Source organism: Pseudophryne corroboree, unplaced genomic scaffold, assembly GCF_028390025.1.
Source record: "Pseudophryne corroboree isolate aPseCor3 unplaced genomic scaffold, aPseCor3.hap2 scaffold_227, whole genome shotgun sequence".
Lineage (NCBI taxonomy): Eukaryota > Metazoa > Chordata > Amphibia > Anura > Myobatrachidae > Pseudophryne > Pseudophryne corroboree.
In genome coordinates, this window is record NW_026968921.1 from 491,190 (window position 1) to 516,316 (window position 25,127).

General features: G+C 47.1%; 22 non-coding genes and 4 pseudogenes across 22 annotated transcripts; 8 read left to right on the plus strand and 18 right to left on the minus strand.

The window, feature by feature from the left end:
• Positions 1 to 118: 118 nt before the first annotated feature.
• Positions 119 to 282, minus strand: LOC135009643 (U1 spliceosomal RNA). Its single transcript, XR_010209171.1, has one exon. It is a non-coding gene; the product is annotated as a U1 spliceosomal RNA (small nuclear RNA).
• A 152-nt stretch (positions 283 to 434) lies between these two features.
• Positions 435 to 598, minus strand: LOC135009426 (U1 spliceosomal RNA). The gene has a single exon (XR_010208968.1). It is a non-coding gene; the product is annotated as a U1 spliceosomal RNA (small nuclear RNA).
• Positions 599 to 1,268: 670 nt separating this feature from the next.
• LOC135009692 (U1 spliceosomal RNA) lies at positions 1,269 to 1,431 on the minus strand. The gene has a single exon (XR_010209207.1). It is a non-coding gene; the product is annotated as a U1 spliceosomal RNA (small nuclear RNA).
• A 152-nt stretch (positions 1,432 to 1,583) lies between these two features.
• Positions 1,584 to 1,748, minus strand: LOC135009511 (U1 spliceosomal RNA). Its single transcript, XR_010209052.1, has one exon. It is a non-coding gene; the product is annotated as a U1 spliceosomal RNA (small nuclear RNA).
• Positions 1,749 to 2,450: 702 nt separating this feature from the next.
• LOC135009681 (U1 spliceosomal RNA) lies at positions 2,451 to 2,585 on the minus strand (annotated as a pseudogene).
• Positions 2,586 to 2,737: 152 nt separating this feature from the next.
• LOC135009439 (U1 spliceosomal RNA) lies at positions 2,738 to 2,901 on the minus strand. The gene has a single exon (XR_010208981.1). It is a non-coding gene; the product is annotated as a U1 spliceosomal RNA (small nuclear RNA).
• Positions 2,902 to 5,262: 2,361 nt separating this feature from the next.
• Positions 5,263 to 5,418, plus strand: LOC135009723 (U1 spliceosomal RNA). The gene has a single exon (XR_010209224.1). It is a non-coding gene; the product is annotated as a U1 spliceosomal RNA (small nuclear RNA).
• Positions 5,419 to 6,092: 674 nt separating this feature from the next.
• LOC135009539 (U1 spliceosomal RNA) lies at positions 6,093 to 6,256 on the plus strand. The gene has a single exon (XR_010209079.1). It is a non-coding gene; the product is annotated as a U1 spliceosomal RNA (small nuclear RNA).
• A 152-nt stretch (positions 6,257 to 6,408) lies between these two features.
• Positions 6,409 to 6,571, plus strand: LOC135009670 (U1 spliceosomal RNA). The gene has a single exon (XR_010209194.1). It is a non-coding gene; the product is annotated as a U1 spliceosomal RNA (small nuclear RNA).
• A 3,304-nt stretch (positions 6,572 to 9,875) lies between these two features.
• On the minus strand, positions 9,876 to 10,039 carry LOC135009436 (U1 spliceosomal RNA). Its single transcript, XR_010208978.1, has one exon. It is a non-coding gene; the product is annotated as a U1 spliceosomal RNA (small nuclear RNA).
• A 692-nt stretch (positions 10,040 to 10,731) lies between these two features.
• Positions 10,732 to 10,873, minus strand: LOC135009655 (U1 spliceosomal RNA; annotated as a pseudogene).
• Positions 10,874 to 11,025: 152 nt separating this feature from the next.
• Positions 11,026 to 11,189, minus strand: LOC135009700 (U1 spliceosomal RNA). The gene has a single exon (XR_010209213.1). It is a non-coding gene; the product is annotated as a U1 spliceosomal RNA (small nuclear RNA).
• A 692-nt stretch (positions 11,190 to 11,881) lies between these two features.
• On the minus strand, positions 11,882 to 12,023 carry LOC135009599 (U1 spliceosomal RNA; annotated as a pseudogene).
• Positions 12,024 to 12,175: 152 nt separating this feature from the next.
• LOC135009737 (U1 spliceosomal RNA) lies at positions 12,176 to 12,339 on the minus strand. Its single transcript, XR_010209237.1, has one exon. It is a non-coding gene; the product is annotated as a U1 spliceosomal RNA (small nuclear RNA).
• Positions 12,340 to 19,085: 6,746 nt separating this feature from the next.
• LOC135009814 (U5 spliceosomal RNA) lies at positions 19,086 to 19,201 on the minus strand. The gene has a single exon (XR_010209312.1). It is a non-coding gene; the product is annotated as a U5 spliceosomal RNA (small nuclear RNA).
• A 275-nt stretch (positions 19,202 to 19,476) lies between these two features.
• LOC135009741 (U5 spliceosomal RNA) lies at positions 19,477 to 19,592 on the minus strand. Its single transcript, XR_010209241.1, has one exon. It is a non-coding gene; the product is annotated as a U5 spliceosomal RNA (small nuclear RNA).
• Positions 19,593 to 19,866: 274 nt separating this feature from the next.
• On the minus strand, positions 19,867 to 19,982 carry LOC135009797 (U5 spliceosomal RNA). Its single transcript, XR_010209296.1, has one exon. It is a non-coding gene; the product is annotated as a U5 spliceosomal RNA (small nuclear RNA).
• A 275-nt stretch (positions 19,983 to 20,257) lies between these two features.
• On the minus strand, positions 20,258 to 20,373 carry LOC135009755 (U5 spliceosomal RNA). Its single transcript, XR_010209255.1, has one exon. It is a non-coding gene; the product is annotated as a U5 spliceosomal RNA (small nuclear RNA).
• A 274-nt stretch (positions 20,374 to 20,647) lies between these two features.
• LOC135009752 (U5 spliceosomal RNA) lies at positions 20,648 to 20,763 on the minus strand. The gene has a single exon (XR_010209252.1). It is a non-coding gene; the product is annotated as a U5 spliceosomal RNA (small nuclear RNA).
• Positions 20,764 to 21,027: 264 nt separating this feature from the next.
• LOC135009792 (U5 spliceosomal RNA) lies at positions 21,028 to 21,143 on the minus strand. The gene has a single exon (XR_010209291.1). It is a non-coding gene; the product is annotated as a U5 spliceosomal RNA (small nuclear RNA).
• Positions 21,144 to 21,413: 270 nt separating this feature from the next.
• On the minus strand, positions 21,414 to 21,529 carry LOC135009782 (U5 spliceosomal RNA). Its single transcript, XR_010209282.1, has one exon. It is a non-coding gene; the product is annotated as a U5 spliceosomal RNA (small nuclear RNA).
• Positions 21,530 to 21,673: 144 nt separating this feature from the next.
• LOC135009718 (U1 spliceosomal RNA) lies at positions 21,674 to 21,801 on the plus strand (annotated as a pseudogene).
• A 593-nt stretch (positions 21,802 to 22,394) lies between these two features.
• On the plus strand, positions 22,395 to 22,558 carry LOC135009467 (U1 spliceosomal RNA). The gene has a single exon (XR_010209009.1). It is a non-coding gene; the product is annotated as a U1 spliceosomal RNA (small nuclear RNA).
• A 152-nt stretch (positions 22,559 to 22,710) lies between these two features.
• On the plus strand, positions 22,711 to 22,873 carry LOC135009585 (U1 spliceosomal RNA). The gene has a single exon (XR_010209124.1). It is a non-coding gene; the product is annotated as a U1 spliceosomal RNA (small nuclear RNA).
• Positions 22,874 to 23,548: 675 nt separating this feature from the next.
• LOC135009507 (U1 spliceosomal RNA) lies at positions 23,549 to 23,712 on the plus strand. The gene has a single exon (XR_010209047.1). It is a non-coding gene; the product is annotated as a U1 spliceosomal RNA (small nuclear RNA).
• A 152-nt stretch (positions 23,713 to 23,864) lies between these two features.
• Positions 23,865 to 24,027, plus strand: LOC135009647 (U1 spliceosomal RNA). Its single transcript, XR_010209175.1, has one exon. It is a non-coding gene; the product is annotated as a U1 spliceosomal RNA (small nuclear RNA).
• The last annotated feature ends 1,100 nt before the right edge of the window (positions 24,028 to 25,127 follow it).

The window sequence follows — 25,127 nt, forward strand, 5'->3', positions numbered from 1 at the left end:
CACAAAGTAAGCAGACAGGAGAAGTCAGGAGAGTGCACAAGGGCAAGGGCAGGGGCTCAAGAAAAGAGAAGTGGAAACAGACAGCAAACTAGGCTGGAGAGAGACCTGAGACAAAGAGATCTGAATTATACGAGTAGCCGACCAGAGGAAACACAAATTATGTAGTCAAGTGTCCCACATTTGGGGAAATCGTAGGAGCAGCACACCCAGAGTGCAATGGGTGAGCCTTGCCCTGGGAGAAGCACCTTCCTGATCATAGTATCTCACCTGGCAGGTAAGTAGGAGTTGGGCTAGAGCTGGGGAGGGTCGCTGCTCGGGCACCCCCCTGTCAAGTGAAGGAAATCCAACTGAGGCAGCACAAGGAAACTCTCAAAAAAAGAACAAGGCTAGAGGAAGATCTGAGACAAAGAAATCTGACTTTTACCAGAGCTGACCAGAGGAAAGCACAAACACAGTCCCCCACTACCACAAATAATGCAGTCGAGTTTCCCACATTTGGGGAAATCACAGGGGTCAGCATACCCAGAATGCAATGAATGAACCTCACCCTGGAAGAACAATCTTCATGACCATGGTATCTCCTATGCAAAATAAGTATGATTTGGGATAGGGCTGGGGAGGGCCGCTGCTCAGGCACATCTCTGTCAAGTAAAGGAGATTCAACTGAGGCAGCACAAGAGAACTCTCATCTGGGGACAACAACTGCAGGGAGAACACATATTTTCAGATGAACATGGGAGAGCAGAAGGCTGCCTAATACTGAAGCACCCCAAACAACAAACCAAATGCAACAACTAGTACAAGCATTCCTGGGGGAAGGTCTGCAGAAGACGTATTTGCATACGGTGATGTCATCCAAGCAGTGGGCCAAAGTTGGCTGGAACCCTCATCTGCATATGAAAAGAGAAAAGGGGTATGCAGGGCATGGCGGCCTTTTGCGGCGCTTGGATGACCCTTAGTTCGCATTAAACACCTCCACCCTCCGTCGGTGTGGGGCTCATGTTGGCTAAGCCCCAGCCCCTGAAGCATTCAAGCTGATTTCTTGCAGCAGCTGGGCACTGTAACAGCTCCAGAGCTGCTCTGAAAGGCAAGTAAAAGGGTGTGGGCCCTGCAGCACTACCTGTAGTTTGCATTGTGCGTTGGAAGGCACAAAGTAAGCAGACAGGAGAAGTCAGGAGAGTGCACAAGGGCATAGAAGGCAGCGGCTCAAGAAAAGAGAAGTGGAAACAGACAGCAAACTAGGCTGGAGAGAGACCTGAGACAAAGAGATCTGAATTATACGAGAGCCGACCAGGGGAAACACAAATTATGCAGTCAAGTTTCCCACATTTGGGGAAATCGCAGGAGCAGCACACCCAGAGTGCAATGGGTGAGCCTTGCCCTGGGAGAAGCACCTTCATGATCCTAGTATCTCACCTGGCAGTTATGTAGGAGTTGGGCTAGAGCTGGGGAGGGTCGCTGCTCGGGTACCCCCCTGTCAAGTGAAGGAGATCAAACTGAGGCAGCACAATGGAACTCTCGAAAGAAGAACAAGGCTAGAGGAAGATCTGAGACAAAGAAATCTGACTTTTACCAGAGCTGACCAGAGGAAAACACAAACACAGTCCCCCACTACCACAAATAATGCAGTTGAGTTTCCCACATTTGGGGAAATCACAGGGGTCAGCATACCCAGAATGCAATTAAATGAACCTCACCCTGGGAGAACAATCTTTATGACCATGGTATCTCCTATGCAAAATAAGTATGATTTGGGATAGGGCTGGGGAGGGCCGCTGCTCAGGCACATCTCTGTCAAGTAAAGGAGATTCAACTGAGGCAGCACAAGGGAACTCTCATCTGGGGACAACAACTGCCGGGAGAACACATATTTTCAGATGAACATGGGAGGGCAGAAGGCTGCCTAATACTGAAGCACCCCCAAACAACAAACCAAATGCAACAACTAGTACAAGCATTCCTGGGGGAAGGTCTGCAGAAGACGGATTTGCATACAGTGATGTCATCCAAGCAGTGGGCCAAAGTTGGCTGGAACCCTCATCTGCATATGAAAAGAGAAAAGGGGTATGCAGGGCATGGCGGCCTTTTGCGGCGCTTGGATGACCCTTAGTTCGCATTAAACACCCCCACCCTACTTCGGTGTGGGGCTCATGTTGGCCATGCCCCAGCCCCTGAAGCATTCAAGCTGATTTCTTGCAGCAGCTTGGCACTGTAACAGCTCCAGAGCTGCTCTGTAAGGCAAGTAAAAGGGTGTGGGCCCTGCAGCACTACCTGTAGTTTGCATTGTGCATCGGAAGGCACAAAGTAAGCAGACAGGAGGAGAAGTCAGGATAGTGCACAAGGGTATAGAAGGGAGGGGCTCAAGAAAAAAGAAGTGGAAACAGACAGCAAACTAGGCTGGAGAGAGACCTGAGACAAAGAGATCTGAATTATATGAGAGCCGACTAGGGGAAACACAAATTATGCAATCAAGTTTCCCATATTTGGGGAAATCGCAGGGGCAGCACACCCAGAGTGCAATGGGTGAGCCTTGCCCTGGGAGAAGCAACTTCATGATCATAGTATCTCACCTGGCAGGTAAGTAGGAGTTGGGCTAGAGCTGGGGAGGGTCGCTGCTCGGGCACCCCCCTGTCAAGTGAAGGAGATCCAACTGAGGCAGCACAAGGGAACTCTTGAAAGAAGAACAAGGCTAGAGGAAGATCTGAGACAAAGAAATCTGACTTTTACCAGAGCTGACCAGAGGAAAGCACAAACACAGTCCCCCACTACCACAAATAATGCATTTGAGTTTCCCACATTTGGGGAAATCACAGAGGTCAGCATACCCAGAACGCAATGAATGAACCTAACCCTGGGAGAACAATCTTCATGACCATGGTATCTCCTATGCAAAATAAGTATGATTTGGGATAGGGCTGGGGAGGGCCGCTGCTCAGGCACATCTCTGTCAAGTAAAGGAGATTCAACTGAGGCAGCACAAGGGAACTCTCATCTGGGGACAACAACTGCAGGGAGAACACATATTTTCAGATGAACATGGGAGGGCAGAAGGCTGCCTAATACTGAAGCACCCCCAAACAACAAACCAAATGCAACAACTAGTGCAAGCATTCCTGGGGGAAGGCCTGCCGCAGATGGATTTGCATATGGTGATGTCATCCAAGCAGTGGGTCAAAGTTGGCTTCAACCCTCGTCTGCATATGAAAAGAGAAAAGGGGCATGCAGGGCATGGCGGCCTTTTGCGGCGCTTGGCTGACCCCTAGTTTGCATTAAACACCTCCACCCTCCGACGGTGTGGGGCTCATGTTGGCTATGCCCCAGCCCCTGAAGCATTCAAGCTGATTTCTTGCTGCAGCTGGGCACTGTAACAGCTCCAGAGCTGCTCTGTAAGGCAAGTAAAAGGGTGTGGGCCCTGCAGCACTACCTGTAGTTTGCATTGTGCGTTGGAAGGCACAAAGTAAGCAGACAGGAGAAGTCTGGAGAGTGCACAAGGGCATAGAAGGCAGCGGCTCAAGAAAAGAGAAGTGGAAACAGACAGCAAACTAGGCTGGAGAGAGACCTGAGACAAAGAGATCTGAATTATACGAGAGCCGACCAGGGGAAACACAAATTATGCAGTCAAGTTTCCCACAGGAGTATATAGGATACGACCCAGTGGTACCTGACGACATAGATACTAACAGCTATTTAATAACATTACGCTAGAAAGTGATTATTAGCAACATATAAATCTATATAAACAACCCCGCCAGGGTTGTGCCTTCAAAAATAATCACACACGGACACGCTTTTTAAACCTTTTTTTCACATCTCTTTATTCTTCTTATGCACATGTATGTTAGTTCTGTGATTTTAACCTTTATGTTTCACTGCAGTTTGGGATAATAATATTAATATTTATCCAATTTTAATACATACTTAATAAAGGTTATATTTTATGATTCATTCATTCTGTCCAGTGCGTCAACAGTGCAGATTTCTTCTTGTTTTTTCTCCCAAATTCTATAACAATGACAGTAAATGTTGTTTCTTTTCAAACAGAACTTTCTTGACCATGCTTCTTGCTTGAAAGATCTGGGAGCACATGGAAAACAGTACAAACCATGCAGTATCACAAGAGCCTTTATTTGATATTTCATGAAGATAGAGCAGAATTGAGGACACGTCAACTATTTCTGCCGAAGGTGGTTCATCTTTCCACATGGTGCCTTTGGCCACTGACACCTTCGTTGAGTCAAAGTCTCTGGCTGTGGTCAGAACTTTGAAAATTTATGTCACCAGAACGGTTCAGATTAGGAAAACAGAGGCTCTGTTTGTCCTGTATGCTCCCAACAGGATTGGGTGTCCTGCTTCCATGTAGACAATTATGCGCTGGATCTGTGGTAAGATTCAGCATGCTCATTCCACTGCAGGATTGCCGTTACTGAATTAGGTGAAGACCCATTCTACTAGAAAGGTGGGTTCATCCTGGGCAGCTGGTCGGGGAGTCTCGGCATTGCAACTTTGCCGAGCAGCTATTTAGTAAACACTTTTGCTAAGTTTTACAAGTTTTAGAGTAAAGGAGATTCAACTGAGGCAGCACAAGGGAACTCTCATCTGGGGACAACAACTGCAGTGAGAACACATATTTTCAGATGAACATGGGAGGGCAGAAGGCTGCCTAATACTGAAGCACCCCCAAACAACAAACCAAATGCAACAACTAGTACAAGCATTCCTGGGGGAAGGTCTGCAGAAGACGGATATGCATATAGTGATGTCATCCAAGCAGTGGGCCAAAGTTGGCTGGAACCCTCATCTGCATATGAAAAGAGAAAAGGGGTATGCAGGGCATGGCGGCCTTTTGCGGCGCTTGGATGACCCTTAGTTCGCATTAAACACCCCCACCCTCCTTCGGTGTGGGGCTCATGTTGGCCATGCCCCAGCCCCTGAAGCATTCAAGCTGATTTCTTGCAGCAGCTTGGCACTGTAACAGCTCCAGAGCTGCTCTGTAAGGCAAGTAAAAGGGTGTGGGCCCTGCAGCACTACCTGTAGTTTGCATTGTGCATTGGAAGGCACAAAGTAAGCAGACAGGAGGAGAATTCAGGATAGTCCACAAGGGTATAGAAGGGAGGGGCTCAAGAAAAAAGAAGTGGAAACAGACAGCAAACTAGGCTGGAGAGAGACCTGAGACAAAGAGATCTGAATTATATGAGAGCCGACCAGGGGAAACACAAATTATGCAGTCAAGTTTCCCACATTTGGGGAAATCGCAGGGGCAGCACACCCAGGTGAGATACTATAATCAGGAAGGTGCTTCTCCCAGGGCAAGGCTCACCCATTGCACACTGGGTGTGCTGCTCCTACGATTTCCCCAAATGTGGGACACTTGACTGCATAATTTGTGTTTCCTCTGGTCGGCTCTCGTATAATTCAGATCTCTTTGTCTCAGGTCTCTCTCCAGCCTAGTTTGCTCTCTGTTTCCACTTCTTTTTTCTTGAGCCCCTCCCTTCTATACCCTTGTGGACTATCCTGACTTCTCCTCCCGTCTGCTTACTTTGTGCCTTCCAATGCACAATGCAAACTACAGGTAGTGCTGCAGGGCCCACACCCTTTTACTTGCCTTACAGAGCAGCTCTGGAGCTGTTACAGTGCCCAGCTGCTGCAATAAATCAGCTTGAATGCTTCATGGGATGGGGCATGGCCAACATGAGCCCCACACCAAAGGAGGGTGGGGGTGTTTAATGCGATCTAGGGGTCATCCAAGCACCGCAAAAGGCCGCCATGCCCTGCACGCCCCTTTTCTCTTTTCATATGCAGATGAGGGTTGAAGCCAACTTTGACCCACTGCTTGGATAACATCACCATATGCAAATCCATCTGCTGCAGGCCTTCCCCCAGGAATGCTTGCACTAGTTGTTGCATTTGGTTTGTTGTTTGGGGGTGCTTCAGTATTAGGCAGCCTTCTGCCCTCCCATGTTCATCTGAAAATATGTGTTCTCCCTGCAGTTGTTGTCCCCATATGAGAGTTCCCTTGTGCTGCCTCAGTTGAATCTCCTTTACTTGACAGAGATGTGCCTGAGCAGCGGCCCTCCCCAGCCCTATCCCAAATCATACTTATTTTGCATAGGAGACACCATGGTCATGAAAATTGTTCACCCAGGGTGAGGTTCATTCATTGCATTCTGGGTATGCTGACCCCTGTGATTTACCCAAATGTGGGAAACTCGCCTGCATTATTTGTGGTAGTTGGGGACTGTGTTTGTGTTTTCCGCTGGTCAGCTCTGGTAAAAGTCAGATTTCTTTGTCTCAGATCTTCCTCTAGCCTTGTTCTTCTTTCGAGAGTTCCATTGTGCTGCCTCAGTTGGATCTCCTTCACTTGACAGGGGGGTGCCCGAGCAGCGACCCTCCCCAGCTCTAGCCCAACTCCTACTTACCTGCCAGGTGAGATACTATGATCTTGAAGGTGCTTCTCCCAGGGCAAGGCTCAACCATTGCACTCTGGGTGTGCTGCCCCTGCGATTTCCCCAAATATGGGAAACTTGACTGCATAATTTGTGTTTCCCCTGGTCGGCTCTCGTATAATTCAGATCTCTTTGTCTCAGGTCTCTCTCCAGCCTAGTTTGCTGTCTGTTTCCACTTCTCTTTTCTTGAGCTGCTCCCTTCTATGCCCTTGCGCACTATCCTGACTTCTCCCGTCTGCTTACTTTGTGCCTTCCAACGCACAATGCGAACTACAGGTAGTGCTGCAGGGCCCACACCCTTTTATTTGCCTTACAGAGCAGCTCTGGAGCTGTTACAGTGCCCAGCTGCTGCAAGAAATCAGCTTGAATGCTTCAGGGGCTGGGGCATAGCCAACATGAGCCCCACACCGAAGGAGGGTGGAGGTGTTTAATGCGAACTAGGGGTCATCCAAGCGCCGCAAAAGGCCGCCATGCCCTGCATAACCCTTTTCTCTTTTCATATGCAGATGAGGGTTCCAGCCAACTTTGGCCCACTGCTTGGATGACATCACCGTATGCAAATTCGTCTCCTGCAGACCTTCCCCCAGGAATGCTTGTACTAGTTATTGCATATGGTTTGATATTTGATGGTGCTTCAGTATTAGGCAGCCTTCCGCCCTCCCATGTTCATCTGAAAAAATGTGGTCTCCCTGCAGTTGTTGTCCCCAGACGAGAGTTCCCTTGTGCTTCCTCAGTTGAATCTCCTTAACTTGACGGGGAAGGGGCTTGCCCGAGCAGCCACCCTCCCCAGCCCTATCCCAACTCATACTTATTTTGCATATGAGATCTCTATATCATGAAGATTGTTATCACAGGGTGAAGTTCATCCATTATATTTTAAAATAGGAAGGTTCAAATTACATATTTGAATTGCATCTATGTGCTGGATTCAAATGTCCCCCCCCCCTTCCTTTCTCAATTGTGCCCGTCAGCAGCTATTCTAAGGTTGCTGCCAATGGGTGTGACACATTAATTTCTTCTGTGGGGTACACTGGACTCCACAAGGATTCACATTGGGGTGTAGAGTAGGATCTTGATCTGAGGCACCAACCGGCTCAAAGCTTTTGACTGTTCCCAAGATGCTCAGCGCATTCTCCTCTATAACCCCGCTTCCATGAACAGGGAGCTCAGTTTGTAGTTGGTGCCTTCAGTAGCAGGCCACTTAACAGGGGCCTGCCTCAGGCAGCCTATTCTTAGCTATTAATTTTGACAAGAAAATAAGAACTTTTTTTATGAGAATCTACAAGGGCTGCAGCAGGCTAGGTCTAATAGACATCTTTACTGCAGCTTCATCACTCCCAGCGGCGCTGTATACTCCCGTGCCCTGGTTGCTGGGTCACTGCAGCGGAGGCTCCGGTTTCTTCCTAAGGTCAGTCACACACGCACCGCCCTTCCGGATCACGAGGCCGCTGATGAAGGGGAGCGTGGCCGTAGGGGGTGGACCGTGTGCGCACTGGCGTGGACACTGATTACTGGGCAGCCGCTCCACGAGCCACCAGGTACAGTTAAGGAGCACAGGTCTGGGGTTTTTTCTCCCATATTAAACCAATTTTGTACTGCCCGCAGCGCATTGTGATAGGTAATAGGGCCTGATTCAGGTTGGATTGCAATCACAGTAAGCGATCCAACTGCAAAAATTGCTAAGAGCATACGCATGTGCCTGCATTTTCTGCGGCACCCCGCAGAGAATGCGATCGCCTCTGCCTGTCAATCGGGGCAGGGGGGGAGAGGGGGGTCAGCAACACTCCATTTCCAAGTCAGGGATGGAGCGGTGCGGGGGCAAGGCTTCAAAATGGGGTCTGCAACGGAGGAGACACAGGGGGCGTGGTCACAGCGGCTGTATGACATCACATTCAGCCGCTGTGATCACAAAAATGGTGGCGGCTTCCTGCGCGCACATACAGTCTGCACCAGCAGGAGGCTACACCATTTTTTATGATCACGCTGAACTGCAGTGCGACTGCAATTACAGATTGGTCAAGAAGGGAGGCGTCATGCTGGGTGGCCATGTCCTGTCACTGTGCAGGAGCCAGCACCGCTCACACACTAGTCCCCGGGTGCAGCCCCCAACCCCCGGGACACCCGGAGCAACAAAATGTAGATTCAGGCCACCAGGCCACGCCCCTACCTATGAAACCATGCCTCCTTTTTACCATTGCGCTGCTTATCTGCGCGCACTGCATTACAATCTCCTTCGCCACCTCTCTGGGTGTCACCAGTGATAGTGACACCTCTGCCATGCTTGTAGCAGCTGGTCCTAAGATCTACGCCTCAAGCCCTGAGTGTTTGCCCTTGTGACTTGTTGATCATCATAGCGAAGCAGATGCTTACAGAAAACTGCAGGGGCTTAGATTGAAAATAAAAAAATATATGGGTATAAGGTAGAGAGGAGCGGGTTCGGTTCTCCGAGAACCGAATTCCCCACGAACTCCACGTGGTTTACACTGGTCCGAGGCAGGCTCGGTTGTTCCCGCCTGACTCGGAAAACCTGAACAAGGGAAAATGTCATCATCCCGCTGTCGGATTCTCGCGAGATTCGGATTTCATATAAAGAGCTGCGCGTTGCCGCCATTTTTACTCGTGCATTGAAGAGGGAGCGGAGAGGACGTGGCTATGTTCTCTCAGTGGAAATCTCAATATCAGTGCTCAGTATCAGTGGTTACTTATTGCTGCTCAGTAATACTAGTAGTGTGTCTCTCCTGCTCAGTGTCAGTTCTCAGTAGTATCCTCATCAGTGCTCAGTATCACTGCTCATTGTCTTGTGCTGCATTGTGGTGCTCAGCATACTACAGTACATTACTAATAGTCCAGTGCTGCATCTTGCTGCTCAGTGTCAGTTCTAGTATCATCATCAGTGCTCACTATCACTGCTCATTACATTGTGGTGTTCTGTATACTACAGTAACATAGTAATATAGTAACATATAGTAATATAGTTTTTGAGGTTGAAAAGAGGCAAATTGCCCATCGTGTTCAACCTGTTTTAAGTTGTGATGATTCTACATACTTGCTGAATAATGTTTTATGACTAGTTAACTACTACAACTCATGTTACCCCCGGATTAACCATGTTGATATTTTAAGTATTATAACCTTGGATAGCTTTTTCATTCAGAAATGTATCCATTCCTTTTTTAAATCCAATTACAGAGTCCGCCATTACCACCTTCCCTGGCAGGGAATTCCACATCCTGATTGCCCTAACAGTGAAGATCATAGTATCTCACCTGGCAGGTAAGTAGGAGTTAGGCTAGAGCTGTGGAGGATTGCTGCTTGGGCACCCCCTGTCAAGTGAAGGAGATCCAACTGAGGCAGCACAAGGGAACTCTCGAAAGAAGAACAAGGCTAGAGGAAGATCTGAGACAAAGAAATCTGACTTTTACCAGAGCTGGCCAGAGGAAAGCACAAACACAGTCCCCCACTACCACAAATAATGCAGTCGAGTTTCCCACATTTGGGGAAATCACAGGGGTCAGCATACCCAGAATGCAATGAATGAACCTCACCCTGGGAGAACAATCTTCATGACCAAGGTATCTCCTATGCAAAATAAGTATGATTTGGGATAGGGCTGGGGAGGGCCGCTGCTCAGGCACATCTCTGTCAAGTAAAGGAGATTCAACTGAGGCAGCACAAGGGAACTCTCATCTGGGGACAACAACTGCAGGGAGAACACATATTTTCAGATGAACATGGGAGGGCAGAAGGCTGCCTAAAACTGAAGCACCCCCAAACAACGAACCAAATGCAACTACTAGTGCAAGCATTCCTGGGGGAAGGCCTGCAGCAGATGGATTTGCATATGGTGATGTCATCCAAGCAGTGGGTCAAAGTTGGCTTCAACCCTCGTCTGCATATGAAAAGAAAAAAGGGGTGTGCAGGGCATGGCGGCCTTTTGCGGCGCTTGGATGACCCCTAGTTCGCATTAAACACCTCCACCCTCCTTCGGTGTGGGGCTCATGTTGGCTATGCCCCAGCCCCTGAAGCATTCAAGCTGATTTCTTGCAGCAGCTGGGCACTGTAACAGCTCCAGAGCTGCTCTGTAAAGCAAGTAAAAGGGTGTGGGCCCTGCAGCACTACCTGTAGTTTGCATTGTGCGTTGGAAGGCACAAAGTAAGCAGATGGGAGAAGTCAGGATAGTGCACAAGGGTATAGAAGGGAGGGGCTCAAGAAAAAAGAAGTGGAAACAGACAGCAAACTAGGCTGGAGAGAGACCTGAGACAAAGAGATCTGAATTATATGAGAGCCGACCAGGGGAAACACAAATTATGCAGTCAAGTTTCCCACATTTGGGGAAATCGCAGGGGCAGCACAGCCAGAGTGCAATGGGTGAGCCTTGCCCTGGGAGAAGCATCTTCATGATCATAGTATCTCACCTGGCAGGTAAGTAGGAGTTGGGCTAGAGCTGGGGAGGGTCGCTGCTCGGGCACCCCCCTGTCAAGTGAAGGAGATCCAACTGAGGCAGCACAAGGGAACTCTCGAAAGAAGAACAAGGCTAGAGGAAGATCTGAGACAAAGAAATCTGACTTTTACCAGAGCTGACCAGAGGAAAGCACAAACACAGTCCCCCACTACCACAAATAATGCAGTTGAGTTTCCCACATTTGGGGAAATCACAGGGGTCAGCATACCCAGAATGCAATGAATGAACCTAACCCTGGGAGAACAATCTTCATGACCATGGTATCTCCTATGCAAAATAAGTATGATTTGGGATAGGGCTGGGGAGGGCCGCTGCTCAGGCACATCTCTGTCAAGTAAAGGAGATTCAACTGAGGCAGCACAAGGGAACTCTCATCTGGGGACAACAACTGCAGGGAGAACACATATTTTCAGATGAACATGGGAGGGCAGAAGGCTGCCTAATACTGAAGCACCCCCAAACAACAAACCAAATGCAACAACTAGTGCAAGCATTCCTGGGGGAAGGCCTGCAGCAGATGGATTTGAATATGGTGATGTCATCCAAGCAGTGGGTCAAAGTTGGCTTCAACCCTCGTCTGCATATGAAAAGAATAAAGGGGTGTGCAGGGCATGGCGGCCTTTTGCGGCGCTTGGATGACCCCTAGTTCGCATTAAACACCTCCACCCTCCTTCGGTGTGGGGCTCATGTTGGCTATGCCCCAGCCCCTGAAGCATTCAAGCTGATTTCTTGCAGCAGCTGGGCACTGTAACAGCTCCAGAGCTGCTCTGTAAAGCAAGTAAAAGGGTGTGGGCCCTGCAGCACTACCTGTAGTTTGTATTGTGCGTTGGAAGGCACAAAGTAAGCAGACGGGAGAAGTCAGGATAGTGCACAAGGGTATAGAAGGGAGGGGCTCAAGAAAAAAGAAGTGGAAACAGACAGCAAACTAGGCTGGAGAGAGACCTGAGACAAAGAGATCTGAATTATATGAGAGCCGACCAGGGGAAACACAAATTATGCAGTCAAGTTTCCCACATTTGGGGAAATCGCAGGGGCAGCACACCCAGAGTGCAATGGGTGAGCCTTGCCCTGGGAGAAGCATCTTCATGATCATAGTATCTCACCTGGCAGGTAAGTAGGAGTTGGGCTAGAGCTGGGGAGGGTCGCTGCTCGGGCACCCCCCTGTCAAGTGAAGGAGATCCAACTGAGGCAGCACAAGGGAACTCTCGAAAGAAGAACAAGGCTAGAGGAAGATCTGAGACAAAGAAATCTGACTTTTACCAGAGCTGACCAGAGGAAAGCACAAACACAGTCCCCCACTACCACAAATAATGCAGTTGAGTTTCCCACATTTGGGGAAATCACAGGGGTCAGCATACCCAGAATGCAATGAATTAACCTAACCCTGGGAGAACAATCTTCATGACCATGGTATCTCCTATGCAAAATAAGTATGATTTGGGATAGGGCTGGGGAGGGCCGCTGCTCAGGCACATCTCTGTCAAGTAAAGGAGATTCAACTGAGGCAGCACAAGGGAACTCTCATCTGGGGACAACAACTGCAGGGAGAACACATATTTTCAGATGAACATGGGAGGGCAGAAGGCTGCCTAAAACTGAAGCACCCCCAAACAACAAACCAAATGCAACAACTAGTGCAAGCATTCCTGGGGGAAGGCCTGCCGCAGATGGATTTGCATATGGTGATGTCATCCAAGCAGTGGGTCAAAGTTGGTTCAAACACCTTTGCAAAGTTCTATAAGTTTGATACCCTGGCTGAGGAGGACCTCCTGTTTGCTCAATCGGTGCTGCAAAGTCATCCGCACTCTCCTGCCCGTTTGGGAGCTTTGGTATAATCCCCATGGTCCTTACGGAGTCCCCAGCATCCTCTAGGACGTAAGAGAAAATAAGATTTTAAACCTACCGGTAAATCTTTTTCTCGTAGTCCGTAGAGGATGCTGGGTGCCCGTCCCAAGTGCGGTCTACTTCTGCAAGACTTGTATATAGTTATTGCTTACATAAGGGTTATATGTTAGTTTTCATCGGTCTTGGACTGATGCTATGTTGTTTTCATACTGTTAACTGGGTAGTATATCACAAGTTATACGGTGTGATTGGTGTGGCTGGTATGAATCTTGACCTTGGATTAACAAAAATCCTTTCCTCGTACTGTCCGTCTCCTCTGGGCACAGTTTCTCTAACTGAGGTATGGAGGAGGGGCATAGAGGGAGGAGCCAGTGCACACCCAGATCTAAAGTCTTTCTTAAAGTGCCCATGTCTGCTGCGGAGCCCGTCTATCCCCCATGGTCCTTACGGAGTCCCCATCATCCTCTACGGACTACGAGAAAAAAAAATTACCGGTAGGTTTAAAATGTTATTTTTTTCTCTGCAACCCACTGCTAAATTGTGCTTCCTAGCTGTTTTTTATAAAATCACTTAATTAAATCTAACTCTGATTACGTCAGAGAAGGCCAGGTACCCTACACCATAAGAGGGGGTTTGAAATTTTGACTTGTCTACTTAAAGATCACCAAAATCTGATGACAAGGTCAATTACATCCCTGGGTGGGATTGAACCACCAACCTTTTGGTTAATAGCCCATGTAAGTGCAAGAAATCCTGAAGCACTCACTCATCATGGGAAAGTACCAATGTGTTTCTTACAAAAATTCTCCAGATTATTGACTTTTTAAAGTTTTTCTAGGAAACGTTCTAGATGAATGCTTATTAGCCTTTGTCAGTATTGACTTTCGCAAGGTGTCTCTGTGGCGCAATCGGTTAGCATGTTTGGCTATTAACCAAAAGGTTGGTGGTTCAATCCCACCCAGGGATGTAATTGACCTTGTAATCAGATTTTGGTGATCTTTAAGTAGACAAGTCAAAATTTCAAAAACCCCCCTTATGGTGTAGGGTACCTGGCCTTCTCTGATGTAATCAGAGTTAGATTTGATTAAGTGATTTTATAAAAAAACAGCTAGGAAGCACAATTTAGCAGTGAGTTGCAGAGAAAAAAAATTATGCTGGCAGAAAAGTCCAATTGAGTGATTAAACAGCTCTTCATTTTCTGATTTTATGTTTATGCTAACAAATTTGCTCTCTGAAAAGTGTCCACAAAGCCAAGTCTCTGATTAACACCTTTGTAGGAATGGTTTTTCACCTATTACTGAATTAAACTTGCTTCATTGGAAAGGCATCAAAGATGCATCCTCATTTCAATGTCTACTGAAATAATACAGGTTGACACCAGGAAACGTCACTGCATCCTTGCTGCTTCCTCATGGGGAAGTCTGTTTAATGTGAAAACAAGGTGATATCTAATCAGCACACAGGTAAGGAATTAAGAAAATCTTTCTTTATGGGTGAAGATGTTTCTCACAAATTGTTGTCCCAATGCATCATTGAAATTCAAGATGGAAGATGATTTTCATATATCACTTGTACATTTTGCATTGCTCTTCTGGTGACAATGTAGTTTGTTTTTGTCAATTACCATTTCAGTAATAGGGTAAAGAAAATTAAGTGGATTTTTTAAAGAAAACAATGCTGTCAATATACTATTAAAACAAATTAAAATGATAAAAGTTATTGTACTTTAAGTAAAAATAAAAGTGCCAAAATATCAATCCCAGTTTTTGATTACTTTAATTATAAAAAAAAAAATGCACATAGCAGAGGATAGTTTCGATCAATCGACCTCTGGGTTATGGGCCCAGCATGCTTCCATTGCACTACTCTGCTGCTCATGGAAGTGTCAGAGATCCTGAAGACTAAATTGATTAAAGGCCTTAAAGTACTGGACTATAAGGAAAGACTTACTAGGCTGAATATTTATACACTAGAAAAGAGGTGCCTAAGAGGAGATATTATTAATATCTTCAAATATGTAAAGATACATAACAAAGAGTTATCAGAGGAATTATTTATTAAAAGAACACGTGGTCACTCGCTGCGACTGGAGGAAAGTTCAGAACGCAATGGAGGAAAGGTTTCTTCACTGTTAGGGCAATCAGGATGTGGAATTCCCTGCCAGGGAAGGTGGTAATGGCGGACTCTGTAATTGGATTTAAAAAAGGAATGGATACATTTCTGAATGAAAAAGCTATCCAAGGTTATAATACTTAAAATATCAACATGGTTAATCCGGGGGTAACATGAGTTATAGTAGCTAACTAGTCATAAAACATTATTCAGCAAGTATGTAGAATCATCACAACTTAAAACAGGTTGAACACGATGGGCAATTTGCCTCTATTCAACCTCAAAAACTATGTTACTATATTACTATGTTATTGTAGTATACAGAACACCACAATGCAATGAGCAGTGATAGTGAGCACTGATGAGGATACTAGAACTGACACTGAGCAGCAAGATGCAGCACTGGACTATTAGTAATGTACTGTATTATGCTGAGCAACACAATGCAGCACAAGACAATGAACAGTGATACTGAGCACTGATGAGGATACTACTGAGAACTGACACTGAGCAGGAGAGACACACTACTAGTATTACTGAGCAGCAATAAGTAACCACTGATACTGAGCACTGATATTGAGATTTCCACTGAGAGAACATAGCCACGTCCTCTCCGCTCTCTCTTCAATGCACGAGTAAAAATGGCAGCAACGCGCAGCTCTTTATATGGAATCCGAATCTCGCGAGAATCCGACAGCGGGATGATGACATTTTCCCTTGTTCAGGTTTTCCGAGTCAGGCGGGAACAACCGAGCCTGCCTCGGACCAGTGTAAACCACGTGGAGTTCGTGGGGAATTCGGTTCTCGGAGAACCGAACCCGCTCCTCTCTACCTTATACCCTATCAATTTTTTTATTTTCAATCTAAGCCCCTGCAGTTTTCTGTAAGCATCTGCTTCGCTATGATGATCAACAAGTCACAAGGGCAAACACTCAGGGTTTGAGGCGTAGATCTTAGGACCAGCTGCTACAAGCATGGCAGAGGTGTCACTATCACTGGTGACACCCAGAGAGGTGGCGAGGGAGATTGTAATGCAGTGCGCGCAGATAAGCAGTGCAATGGTAAAAAGGAGGCATGGTTTCATAGGTAGGGGCGTGGCCTGGTGGCCTGAATCTACATTTTGTTGCTCCGGGTGTCCCGGGGGTTGGGGGCTGCACCCGGGGACTAGTGTGTGAGCGGTGCTGGCTCCTGCAAAGTGACAGGGCATGGCCACCCAGCATGACGCCTCCCTTCTTGACCATGCTGTAATTGCAGTCGCACTGCAGTTCAGCGTGATCATAAAAAATGGTGTAGGCTCCTGCTGGTGCAGACTGTATGTGCGCGCAGGAAGCCGCCACCATTTTTGTGATCACAGCGGCTGAATGTGATGTCATACAGTCGCTGTGACCACGCCCCCTGTGTCTCCTCCGTTGCAGACCCCATTTTGAAGCCTTGCCCCCGCACCGCTCCATCCCTGACTTGGAAATGGAGTGTTGCTGACCCACCTCTCCCCCCCTTCCCCGCCCCGATTGACAGGCAGAGGCGATCACATTCTCTGCGGGGTGCCGCAGAAAATGCAGGCACATGCGTATGCTCTTAGCAATTTTTGCAGTTGGATCGCTTATTGTGATTGCAATCCAACCTGAATCAGGCCCTATTACCTATCACAATGCGCTGCGGGCAGTACAAAATTGGGTTAATATAGGAGAAAAACCCCCAGACCTGTGCTCCTTACCTGTACCTGGTGGCTAGTGGAGCGGCTGCCCAGTAATCAGTGTCCACCGCAGTGCGCACACGGCCCACCCCCTACGGCCTCGCTCCCCTTCAGCAGCGGCCTCGTGATCCGGAAGGGTGGTGTGTGTGTGACTGACCTTAGGATGAAACCGGAGCCTCCGCTGCAGTGACCCAGCAACCAGGGCACGGGAGTATACAGCGCCGCTGGGAGTGATGAAGCTGCAGTAAAGATGTCTATTAGACCTAGCCTGCTGCAGCCCTTGTAGATTCTCATAAAACAAGTTCTTCTTTTCTTGTCAAAATTAATAGCTAAGAATAGGCTGCCTGAGGCAGGCCCCTGTTAATTGGCCTGCTACTGAAGGCACCAACTACAAACTGAGCTCCCTGTTCATGGAAGCGGGGTTATAGAGGAGAATGCACTGAGCTTCTTGGGAACAGTCAAAAGCTTTGAGCCGGTTGGTGCCTCAGATCAAGATCCTACTCTACACCCCAATGTGAATCCTTGTGGAGTCCAGTGTACCCCACAGAAGAAATTAATGTGTCACACCCATTGGCAGCAACCTTAGAATAGCTGCTGACGGGCACAATTGAGAAAGGAAGGGGGGGGGGGGGACATTTGAATCCAGCACATAGATGCAATTCAAATATGTAATTCGTACCTTCCTATTTTAAAATATAATGGATGAACCTCACCCTGTGAGAACAATCTTCATGATCAAGAGATCTCATATGCAAAATAAATATGAGTTGGGATAGGGCTGGGGAGGGCTGCTCGGGCAGCACCTCCCCCGTCAAGTTAAGGAGATTCAACTGAGGAAGCACAAGGGAACTCTCGTCTGGGGACAACAACTGCAGGGAGACCACATCTTTTCAGATGAACATGGGAGGGCGGAAGGCTGCCTAATACTGAAGCACCATATGCAACAACTAGTACAAGCATTCCTGGGGGAAGGTCTGCAGCAGACGGATTTGCATACGGTGATGTTATCCAAGCAGTGGGCCAAAGTTGACTGGAACCCTCATCTGCATATGAAAAGAGAAAAGGGGCATGCAGGGCATGGCGGCCTTTTGCAGTGCTTGGATGACCCCTAGTTCACATTAAACACCCCCACCCTCCTTTGGTGTGGGGCTCATGTTGGCCATGCCCCATCCCCTGAAGCATTCAAGCTGATTTCTTGCAGCAGCTGGGCACTGTAACAGCTCCAGAGCTGTTCTGTAAGGCAAGTAAAAGGGTGTGGGCCCTGCAGCACCACCTGTAGTTCGCATTGTGCGTTGGAAGGCACAAAGTAAGCAGACGGGAGGAGAAGTCAGGATAGTGCGCAAGGGCATTCTTTTCTCTTAGTCCGTAGAGGATGCTGGGGTCACATTAAGAACCATGGGGTATAGACGGGATCCGCAAGAGACATGGGCACTTTAAGACTTTCAAAGGGTGTGAACTGGCTCCTCCCTCTATGCCCCTCCTCCAGACTCCAGTTATAGGAACTGTGCCCAGGGAGACGGACATTTCGAGGAAAGGATTTATTGTTAAACTAAGGTGAGCATCTTACCAGCTCACACCTTAAACATGCCGCAGAACGTGGCATTCAACAGAACACAAGCCAACGGCATGAACAATTGCAGCAAAAAGCTGACCAGAACCATAACACAACATGTGTATAACCACAAGTAATAACTGCAGACACAGTATGGACTGGGACGGGTGCCCAGCATCCTCTACAGACTAAGAGAAAAGGATTTACCGGTAGGTATTAAAATCCTATTTTCTCATACGACCTAGAGGATGCTGGGGTCACATTAAGAACCATGGGGTTATACCAAAGCTCTTGAACGGGTGGGAGAGTGCGTACGACTCTGCAGCACCGAATGACCCAACTTAAGGTTATCATCAGCCAAGGTATCAAACTTGTAAAACTTAGCAAAAGTGTTTACTAAATAGCTGCTCGGCAAAGTTGCAATGCCGAGACTCCCCGACCAGCTGCCAAGGATGAACCCACCTTTCTAGTAGAATGGGTCTTCACCTACTTCAGTAACGGCAATCCTGCCGTGGAACGAGCATGCTGAATCTTACCACAGATCCAGCGCATGATGGTCTGCATGGAAGCAGGACACCAAATCCTGTTGGGAGCATACAGGACAAACAGAGCCTCTGTTTTCCTAATCTGAACCGTTCTGGTGACATATATTTTCAAAGTTCTGACCACAGCCAGAGACTTTGACTCAACGAAGGTGTCAGTGGCCAAAGGCACCATGTGGAAAGATGAACCACCTTCGGCAGAAATTGTTGACGTGTCCTCAATTCTGCTCTATCTTCATGAAAGATCAAATAAAGGCTCTTGTGATACTGCATGGTTTGTACTGTTTTCCATGTGCTCCCAGACCTTTAAGCAAGTAGCATGGTCAAGAAAGTTCTGTTTGAAAAGAAACAACATTTACTGTCATTGTTATGCAAATAAACTTACATTAAAGCTAACAAGAAAGCACACTCGTTCTGTCTTTAAACTGATAAAAGAAACCCCAATAATATGGGGCATGCAAAAATTGAGATAAAACTCAGTTTTGCTCCTCTCCACGGAAATCTTTAATAAAAGGCGAAATATTTGTTAGTTCTGAAGAGAAACCAGAGCATGACCAAGATTCCACCTGTCGCCTGAGTGCCATGCCAGCAGTTCTCATTCAGCTGAAAGTGAGCACCCAATTTGAATGAAAGAAAGCAGATTTCTCACCAGGCTTCCCCTTGCTATAAACATGGTTTGTACTCTTTTCCATGAGCTCCCAGATCTTTCAAGCAATTAGTGTGGTCAAGAAAGTTCTGTTTGAAAAGAAACAAACATTTACTGTCATTTCTATGCAAATGAGCTTACATTAAAGCACACTCGTTCTATCTTTAAACCGATAAAATAAAACCCCAATAAGATGGGGCATGCAAAAATTGAGATAAAACTCAGTTTTGCTCCTCTCCACGGAAATCTTTAGTAAAAGGCGAAAGATTTGTTCGTTCTGAAGAGAAACCAGAACATGACCAAGATTCCACCTGTCGCCTGAGTGCCATGCCAGCAGTCCTCATTCAGCTCAAAGTGAGCACCCAATTTGAAAGAAAGAAAGCAGATTTCTCACCAGGCTTCCCCTTGCTATAAACAAGGTTTGTACTCTTTTCCATGTGCTCCCAGATCTTTCAAGCAATTAGTATAGTCAAGAAAGTTCTGTTTGAAAAGAAACAAACATTTACTGTCATTTCTATGCAAATGAGCTTACATTAAAGCACACTCGTTCTATCTTTAAACCGATAAAAGAAACCCCAATAAGACGGAGCATGCAAAAATTGAGATAAAACTCAGTTTTGCTCCTCTCCACGGAAATCTTTAGTAAAAGGCGAAAGATCGGTTCGTTTTGAAGAGAAACCAGAGCATGACCAAGATTCCACCTGTCGCCTGAGTGCCATGCCAGCAATCCTCATTCAGCTCAAAGTGAGCACCCAATTTGAAAGAAAGAAAGCAGATTTCTCACCAGGCTTCCCCTTGCTATAAACATGGTTTGTACTCTTTTCCATGTGCTCCCAGATCTTTCAAGCAATTAGTGTGGTCAAGAAAGTTCTGTTTGAAAAGAAACAAACATTTACTGTCATTTCTATGCAAATGAGCTTACATTAAAGCACACTCGTTCTATCTTTAAACCGATAAAATAAAATCCCAATAAGATGGGGCATGCAAAAATTGAGATAAAACTCAGTTTTGCTCCTCTCCACGGAAATCTTTAGTAAAAGGCGAAAGATTTGTTCGTTCTGAAGAGAAACCAGAACATGACCAAGATTCCACCTGTCGCCTGAGTGCCATGCCAGCAGTCCTCATTCAGCTCAAAGTGAGCACCCAATTTGAAAGAAAGAAAGCAGATTTCTCACCAGGCTTCCCCTTGCTATAAACATGGTTTGTACTCTTTTCCATGTGCTCCCAGATCTTTCAAGCATTTAGTATAGTCAAGAAAGTTCTGTTTGAAAAGAAACAAACATTTACTGTCATTTCTATGCAAATGAGCTTACATTAAAGCACACTCGTTCTATCTTTAAACCGATAAAAGAAACCCCAATAAGACGGAGCATGCAAAAATTGAGATAAAACTCAGTTTTGCTCCTCTCCACGGAAATCTTTAGTAAAAGGCGAAAGATCTGTTCGTTTTGAAGAGAAACCAGAGTATGACTAAGATTCCACCTGTCGCCTGAGTGCCATGCCAGCAGTCCTCATTCAGCGCAAAGTGAGCACCCAATTTGAAAGAAAGAAAGCAGATTTCTCACCAGGCTTCCCCTTGCTATAAGCATGGTTTGTACTCTTTTCCATGTGCTCCCAGATCTTTCAAGCAATTAGAATGGTCAAGAAAGTTCTGCTTGAAAAGAAACAGACATTTATAGTCATTGTTATGCAAATAAACTTACATTAAAGCTAACAAGAAACTGATAAAAGAAACCCCAATAATATGGGGCATGCAAAAATTGAGATAAAACTCAGTTTTGCTCCTCTCCACAGAAATCTTTAATAAAAGGCGAAAGATTTGTTCGTTCTGAAGAGAAACCAGAGCATGACCAAGATTCCACCTGTCGCCTAAATGCTGTGCCAGCAGTCCTCATTCAGATCAAAGTGAGCGCCCAACTTGAAAGTAAGCAGATTTCTCACCTGGCTTCTCCTTGCTATAAGCATGGTTTGTACTGTATTCCATGTGCTCCCAGATCTTTCAAGCAAGTAGCATGGTCAAGAAAGTTCTGTTTGAAAAGAAACAAACATTTACTGTCATTTCTATGCAAATGAGCTAACATTAAAGCACACTCATTCTATCTTTAAACCGATAAAAGAAACCCCAAAAAGATGGGGCATGCAAAAATTGAGATAAAACTCGGTTGTGCTCCTCTCCACGGAAATCTTTAATAAAAGGCGAAAGATTTGTTCGTTCTGAAGAGAAACCAGAGCATGACCAAGATTTTTATCTGAAAATATGTGTTCTCCCTGCAGTTGTTGTCCCCAGATGAGAGTTCCCTTGTGCTGCCTCAGTTGAATCTCCTTTACTTGACAGAGATGTGCCTGAGCAGCGGCCCTCCCCAGCCCTATCCCAAATCATACTTATTTTGCATAGGAGATACCATGGTCATGAAGATTGTTCTCCCAGGGTGAGGTTCATTCATTGCATTCTGGGTATGCTGACCCCTGTGATTTTCCCAAATGTGGGAAACTCGCTTTTATACCCTTGTGCACTATCCTGACTTCTCCTCCTGTCTGCTTACTTTGTGCCTTCCAATGCACAATGCAAACTACAGGTAGTGCTGCAGGGCCCACACCCTTTTACTTGCCTTACAGAGCAGCTCAGGAGCTGATACAGTGCCAAGCTGCTGCAAGAAATCAGCTTGAATGCTTCAGGGGATGGGGCATGGCCAACATGAGCCCCACACCGAAGGAGGGTGGGGGTGTTTAATGCGAACTAAGGGTCATCCAAGCGCCGCAAAAGGCCGCCATGCCCTGCATACCCCTTTTCTCTTTTCATATGCAGATGAGGGTTCCAGCCAACTTTGGCCCACTGCTTGGATGACATCACCGTATGCAAATCCGTCTTCTGCAGAACTTCCCCCAGGAATGCTTGCACTAGTTGTTGCATTTGGTTTGTTGTTTGGGGGTGCTTCAGTATTAGGCAGCCTTCTGCCCTCCCATGTTCATCTGAAAATATGTGTTCTCCCTGCAGTTGTTGTCCCCAGATGAGAGTTCCCTTGTGCTGCCTCAGTTGAATCTCCTTTACTTGACAGAGATGTGCATGAGCAGCGGCCCTCCCCAGCCCTATCCCAAATCATACTTATTTTGCATAGGAGATACCATGGTCATGAAGATTGTTCTCCCAGGGTGAGGTTCATTCATTGCATTTTGGGTATGCTGACCCCTGTGATTTACCCAAATGTGGGAAACTCGACTGCATTATTTGTGGTAGTGGGGGACTGTGTTTGTGCTTTCCTCTGGTCAGCTCTGTTAAAACTCAGATTTCTTTGTCTCAGATTTTCCTCTAGCCTTGTTCTTCTTTCGAGAGTTCCCTTGTGCTGCCTCAGGTGGATCTCCTTCACTTGACAGGGGGGTGCCCGAGCAGCAACCCTCCCCAGCTCTAGCCCAACTCCTACTTACCTGCCAGGTGAGATACTATGATCAGGAAGGTGCTTCTCCCAGGGCAAGGCTCACCCATTGCACTCTGGGTGTGCTGCTCCTACGATTTCCCCAAATGTGGGACACTTGACTGCATAATTTGTGTTTCCTCTGGTCGGCTCTCGTATAATTCAGATCTCTTTGTCTCAGGTCTTTCTCCAGCCTAGTTTGCTGTCTGTTTCCACTTCTTTTATCTTGAGCCCCTCCCTTCTATACCCTTGTGCACTATCCTGACTTCTCCTCCCGTCTGCTTACTTTGTGCCTTCCAATGCACAATGCAAACTACAGGTAGTGCTGCAGGGCCCACACAATCTTTTACTTGCCTTAAAGAGCAGCTCTGGAGCTGTTACAGTGCCCAGCTGCTGCAAGAAATCAGCTTGAATGCTTCAGGGGATGGGGCATGGCCAACATGAGCCCCACACCAAAGGTGGGTGGGGGTGTTTAATGCGAACTAGGGGTAATCCAAGCACCGCAAAAGGCCGCCATGCCCTGCACGCCCCTTTTCTCTTTTCATATGCAGATGAGGGTTGAAGCCAACTTTGACCCACTGCTTGGATGACATCACCATATGCAAATCCATCTGCTGCAGGCCTTGCCCCAGGAATGCTTGCACTAGTTGTTGCATTTGGTTTGTTGTTTGGGGGTGCTTCAGTATTAGGCAGCCTTCTGCCCTCCCATGTTCATCTGAAAATATGTGTTCTCCCTGCAGTTGTTGTCCCCAGATGAGAGTTCCCTTGTGCTGCCTCAGTTGAATCTCCTTTACTTGACAGAGATGTGCCTGAGCAGCGGCCCTCCCAGCCCTATCCCAAATCATACTTATTTTGCATAGGAGACACCATGGTCATGAAGATTGTTCACCCAGGGTGAGGTTCATTCATTGCATTCTGGGTATGCTGACCCCTGTGATTTCCCCAAATGTGGGAAACTCGCCTGCATTTTTTGTGGTAGTGGGGGACTGTGTTTGTGTTTTCCTCTGGTCAGCTCTGGTAAAAGTCAGATTTCTTTGTCTCATATATTCCTCTAGCCTTGTTCTTCTTTCGAGAGTTCCCTTGTGCTGCCTCAGTTGGATCTCCTTCACTTGACAGGGGGGTGCCCGAGCAGTGACCCTCCCCAGCTCTAGCCCAACTCCTACTTACCTGCCAGGTGAGATACTATGATCATGAAGGTGCTTCTCCCAGGGCAAGGCTCACCCATTGCACTCTGGGTGTGCTGCTCCTGTGATTTCCCCAAATGTGGGAAACTTGATTGCATAATTTGTGTTTCCCCTGGTCGGCTCTCGTATAATTCAGATCTCTTTGTCTCAGGTCTCTCTCCAGCCTAGTTTGCTGTCTGTTTCCACTTCTCTTTTCTGGAGCCACTCCCTTCTATGCCCTTGCGCACTATCCTGACTTCTCCCGTCTGCTTACTTTGTGCCTTCCAACGCACAATGCGAACTACAGGTAGTGCTGCAGGGCCCACACCCTTTTAGTTGCCTTACAGAGCAGCTCTGGAGCTGTTACAGTGCCCAGCTGCTGCAAGAAATCAGCTTGAATGCTTCAGGGGCTGGGGCATAGCCAACATGAGCCCCACACCAAAGGAGGGTGGGGGTGTTTAATGCGAACTAGGGGTCATCCAAGCACCGCAAAAGGCCGCCATGCCCTGCATGCCCCTTTTCTCTTTTCATATGCAGATGAGGGTTCCAGCCAACTTTGGCCCACTGCTTGGATGACATCACCGTATGCAAATCCGTCTGCTGCAGACCTTCCCCCAGGAATGCTTGTACTAGTTGTTGCATATGGTTTGATATTTGATGGTGCTTCAGTATTAGGCAGCCTTCCGCCCTCCCATGTTCATCTGAAAAGATGTGGTCTCCCTGCAGTTGTTGTACCCAGACGAGAGTTCCCTTGTGCTTCCTCAGTTGAATCTCCTTAACTTGATGGGGGAGGGGCTGCCCGAGCAGCCACCCTCCCCAGCCCTATCCCAACTCATACTTATTTTGCATATGAGATCTCTTGATCATGAAGATTGTTCTCACAGGGTGAAGTTCATCCATTATATTTTAAAATAGGAAGGTACAAATTACATATTTGAATTGCATCTATGTGCTGGATTCAAATGTCCCCCCCCCCCTTCCTTTCTCAATTGTGCCCATCAGCAGCTATTCTAAGGTTGCTGCCAATGGGTGTGACACATTAATTTCTTCTGTGGGGTACACAGGACTCCACAAGGATTCACATTGGGGTGTAGAGTAGGATCTTGATCTGAGGCACCAACCGACTCAAAGCTTTTGACTGTTCCCAAGATGCTCAGCGCATCCTCCTCTATAACCCCGCTTCCATGAACAGGGAGCTCAGTTTGTAGTTGGTGCCTTCAGTAGCAGGCCACTTAACAGGGGCCTGCCTCAGGAAGCCA